The following is a 5,535-nucleotide window of genomic DNA, read 5'->3' as shown; positions in this document are numbered from 1 at the left end:
TACAATATGGCCTCAGGGATAGAAAAAGACAGTCTGAGGAATATAATCAATAATGTTGTAAATATTTCTTAGGGGGCCAGATGGACTCATGTCCTGTTGGGGAGACCACTTCATAGTCGGTGTAGAGGCCTGACCACGGCACTGTATTTCTGAAGCTGATGTTGAATAATATTGTATGTCAACTATAATTATATATACATACAGTCTCGGGACATGGAGTAGAGAGTGGGAATGGAATCAATGGAATTGTAATAGATAAGCATGATATCGGGGATGGGAGGGTAATACATGGGGGAGAGGGAGGTTGTTACTTTGTGAGAGTGAAAAGGATAACTATTGCATTGTTCTTTACACCTGAAACTAACAATAATAATAAAATAAAATAAAATAAAAATAAAAAAAAGATTCTGTTTCTAAGATTTTGAAAAACATTAAATGAGATAATCTTTAAGCTTACTTCAAGTAGTGCTGAATGGAAGAATACATAAGAGAAGTAGAGGTAGAGATCTATACGCTAGGTTAAGCAAAAGAAAGAAAAAAATCCAATGACTAAAATTACTCCAAAAAAGGCAATTTAAAAAAATTCAATAAACTTCAAAATAACATTCCTAGATTATTATGTTAGGTCTAGTAGCTATCATTATGTAGCATAAGTTCTGATATCAGTCCCAACAGAGATTATAATAAATTCCAATTTACCTGCTGCTTTCTCCATGAAGTCTACCTGCTGACACTTTAGAAGTAACATCTTCATTTATCTAAATTCCATAAATTCCATTATCTGGACTTCTCATCATTTCTTACTTTTAGTCTGTATTGTAGCTATTTCTGTATAAATCTATTTCCCTACTGTATCGTAATTGCTTAAGGGTAGGTTCTGTGTTTCATTCCCTTTGTATTCTCTACAGTTCAGTGTACAGCATTTTGCACACAGTAAGTGCTCAACAAATACTTGAGTGAACACAGTACAATGAGTCCCCGCATTATTTGGGAAAATTAAATTAAAACACTGTCATGTGAAAGAAGCATTCAAGTTGTTCTGCGTGGTCCGAAAAGATGGATCAAGAAGTGCATAATTTTGATACAGAAACACTTTCTTCCAATTAGTCTAAAAATAGGTCTGTGGACTTGTGAGGTGATGTTTCCTACCATGCATGGTTTCTACCAGAAGAAATGGGATGGCTTTTGAAGATGCATAGGGTTGAATCTTATTCAGCTCTGAAAGTCTCTTAGTGGCAAAAGCATAAACTCTGAAGCCAGACCACTTGGGTTCAAAGTCTGGCTAAGAAACCACTTACTACCTGGGTGGTTTTTGGCAAACCACTAAAACTCTCTGTGCCAAGTTTCTGTATCTTTGATTCTAAGATACAATTATTTCAACATATCTGAAATCAGGATACTTATTACAATTATTGTCAGGCAGATGGCAGTTGTGACAATCATCAGTTCATTTATTCCAACTTGAAATGAGCTCTATGCAGTGTCAGTGTACCACATGTGTTGAGTTTGACTTCCTTTTAAGATGTCTTTCAAAAGATTACAGTACAAATTGGCATTGAAATTAAACATTTTTGTGTATGCAAAAAGGCAAGGAAAGAGAAGTGGGATATAAATTTCAGATTAGTGAACAAGTATTTACTGTTGATTGGAAGTTTTTTTTTCTTTCTTAATGATAAATAAAATAATGGTAGGTGTTAAACTTGACAACACTTATATTTAGTGAATCTGGTATCTCATTGACTACCTCATGAGGTTATTGTAAAGACTGTAAGAATTAAATGAGTTAATATATGTAAACTGCTTAGAACAGGGCCTGGCACAAATTAGTTCCATACAATTACTATTGTTGTTACATTTTTATGTATTTAGTCATTATTAATTTCATCAGTTGCACCCTCTAATCTCGCATCTAATAGGGTGTTGTAAGTGATAAGGTTATGGGGATTACAAAAGGAAAACTAGGGGTTTCTCCAAGGTGAAAAATATAGCCTTGGAAATTAGGAATCAGTGTCATTAAAGTAGAGAAAAGCAAATGAGACTACAGTAAGTTCTTGTAGAATCAGATTCTTTAAACTCTTCTCAATTAAACTGAATGCAAATAAAAAGATTCTGGAAATAATGACATCAAAGTTATGGTGACAGCACTGGCCTTATCTCTCTCTTCCTCTCAACAGTTTCTGTGCTTACCCACATTTCTCTTCTGCCACTTCACTATCTGGCTGGAGTTCCACCATTTTGAAGTTAAATCGCTTGTAAAAGATTCACTTTATTGTAAACACTGACTGATTCTGCCGCAAGAAGAGAGCCAGTGCTTTCCCAAACTTCCTTGCCTGCCTCTGCCTCAAATCCAGCTAAAACAACTTTCTCCAAATTGTAGATTAGTTGGGAAAAGATGTTTTGCATTGAAGCAGGATAGTTCCGATCCCAGCCGGCTCCACCTCAGAACCACTTCTTTCAGCCCATGGTGGACTTTGTGGAATGATGATTATTGAAAGAATGCAACAGGGAGATTTCCACTTGACAACTGCTACTTTGAGTTCTAAAATCCTTTTGTTTCCTCCTTAAGAAACAAGCAGTAGAATGTATAGGAAATTAAAGGCTAATTGGGTGTACTGCTTCAGCTGAGACCACACCTAAGTATTAATTGTCTCCTAGTATGTCAGCTCCTGATTTTCAACAGGCAATAGTTAGGCAATAATTTATTAAAATTCACGAGTTCTATTCAAGCATTAATTTCACTACTTGCGTAACCTCAATAGGGTCAAGCAGTGGGAGAAGGGCGGTAGAATGTGGGAAAGGAGTTGAGGGGCTAAGGGGACATTCTGCAGTCTCTCTTGCTACAGGATACCAATGGGCTACAGAAATGAAGGATCAGTAAGCTCTGAAAGTATTTTATTTATATTACTACTCTGTCTTCTCCACATCCCTCCTTTTCAGCCCTAAAAGCATAAGAATTCAGTCCTCATTACACTAGGGTGACAACCCAGGTAGGAAAGATTGATTTGCAGTATGGCTGCTTTAAGTGTCTGCTTAAAGGCAGATTCACAAAAACAATCAGCCATACTGTTAGAGGGTAGAATTTGTACTATTCACAGGAGTGTGCTCTAAGGTTATGGAATAATGTCCTTGTTATAAGGTATGACTCAACCTGTCCTGTCTCTATGTCAAAGACTTATGCTTAGGATAAAGTATAATTTAAAAATTCTGGAGCACCTTAGAAGGAAGTTGCTTGATAAACACCAGGTGTTTTCATGTGGCTAATTTGATTATTGTGAGGCAACCTGAGGAAGCATTAGGATGTCAATCTGCTCTGAAGTCATGTAGGTGGTACTGAAGGCATATACCAGGAGAAACAAAGAATGTTTCAGCTGCCATTTAAACCATATATTTTTTCTGATTATAAAAAATAGTACCTGCTTATTGTGGGGGGAGGATACAGAAATGTGTACGTTTATAGCAAAAATAAAATCACCTATATTCCCACCACCAGAAAAAATCTGATGTTTCCTTTTTGTCTTTTAAAAAAATGAATGCATACATAATAAACGAGATACAAAATTAGTATCATATTGCATATATGGCATTTTAAAACTTTTTATTTGGAAACAGTTTCAAACTTCAAAAGGTTGCAAAAAGAAAAAAGCACAAGGAATATCTGTATACCCTTTACTGAGATACGCTTTATAGTTAACATTTTACTTCATCTGCTTTATCATTTGTTCTATCAATCATCTATTTATCTATCATCTAATTTAAGCGTGAGTTACATATATCATGGCTCTTTTACCCTAAATACTTCAGTGTGTATTTCCTAGGAATAAGGATTTTTTTTTTAGATTTTTATCAGGGACTTGGGGGAGGGGAACATGTTGGGGAATCGGGGAAGGGGAACAGACAAGTTGCTGTCCTTTTGTTCTTCAGTCTAGTTGTGCAGGACGTCGTTTCACCGGCCCATGTTGGTATTATCATTGCGCTCTTCCCGGGTGAGGCAGTTGCTCCCCGGCCATTGGACAGCTGCTCACGGCGGCTCATGGCAGCTCATGCCGGCTGCCGGCCACTCATGGTAGCTCACAGCAGCCCACCGCAGCAGGGGCTGCAGCCTATGCCGACACCGGCTACTAAACGTCAGCCTAGCTCCAGGTTGAGCTGTTGTTCTCCATCTTAGCTGTAGAGGGCGCAGCATCACTGGCCCATGTGGAATCCCAACTGGGGCACTGCTGCTCAGAGCCGGCGTCCCAAGCCAACTCTTAGCCAATGCGCCACTCGGCCAGCCCAGAATAAGGATTTTTCTCTAACATAACCACAATTGTCAACTTTATAAATTTATATTGATTTAAGAATTTTATCTAATCCATCATCCATATTCTAATGTTACCAATTAAACTAAAAAATGTCCTTCATAGCATTTCCCCTTCCAGCACAGAATGCAGTCTAGGGTCAGGTATTACTTTCTCTTGTCAAATCTCTTCAACCTCTTTTATTCTGGGACACTTTCATAGCTTTACCTTTTCTGACATTGACATTTTGAAGGAAGGGGGCAGTGCCTCCCACACCTGCCCCTAACATATACCTTTATTCTTGTTATTGAATGCTCCTCATTTTGCGTTTGTCTTGATGTTTCTCTGTGATTAGATTGAGGTCAAGCGTTCTCTGTTGGGGCACCGCATAGGTCTGATTCTAGGCTTTTTACTCAGCTTCCGATGGTGTTACTGGGAGGATTAGTAGTCATCCAGGAAATGACTTGCACTGAAGTATGACTGCTCAGATAATGAACTGTCTGGTTAAAAGGGGTTTATTAAAACAACTAATTTGAAAACGTAAGAGAAGTATTTTGTTGGAGTTCTTAGTACTTAATTTGAGGTGTGATGACTAAACTTTCAAATATTGCTTTTGAGCATTGCTAATAGGATGTGCAATCATCACCCAGTGGCAAGGCAGTTCCAAGAGACAATCTAAAGAACTCCCTTCCTGCAAGTCGCCACACATTCATTTCCCTCCGCTCCTGGCTAACTTAAGAAGCCATCAGGTGATGAGCAGGTGTGTGTAGCTGTGGCACTAGAGGAAAGAGGCCTGGGCTTGCTGTGCCTGTCTGGGATGGAATCTATGAAGAGCTCTGATAACTATTTCTTAATAAAACTTAAAAGCATGGTTTTCTTTTCTTGCCATATCCCTAAAGTGCACGGAGAGGTACTGAGAAGTTCCTCCACAGGCCCATAGCTGCATTATAACCAGGGAATGGGTTTGTAAAGTGCGGAAAGACGCCGGAAGAGCTGGCCCAAACAGGCCTTAGCGCAGGTATCCGGAGAGCTCGCCGGGCCCGCCAGAGGGCAGCAGAGATTTGGGCGGCGCACAAACACAGGGAACGTGGGTAACTCGGGGCAGAAGGAGCCACGCGGGGAGAGTGGCTCAGTTAGAGGTCAGTACAGCGATTCCAGCTAGCTTTACGGCTTTCGACAGGTTGCATTGCGGCACTTCGCCCCTTCCGATTTGATTTACGGCTTCCCCTCCTGCCCTTCCCGTCCCGTTTGGACCTTC

The sequence above is a fragment of the Hipposideros armiger genome, unplaced genomic scaffold, assembly GCF_001890085.2.
Source record: "Hipposideros armiger isolate ML-2016 unplaced genomic scaffold, ASM189008v1 scaffold_213, whole genome shotgun sequence".
Lineage (NCBI taxonomy): Eukaryota > Metazoa > Chordata > Mammalia > Chiroptera > Hipposideridae > Hipposideros > Hipposideros armiger.
The sequence above is the reverse complement of the archived record's forward strand: the minus strand, read 5'-3'. Positions refer to the sequence as shown.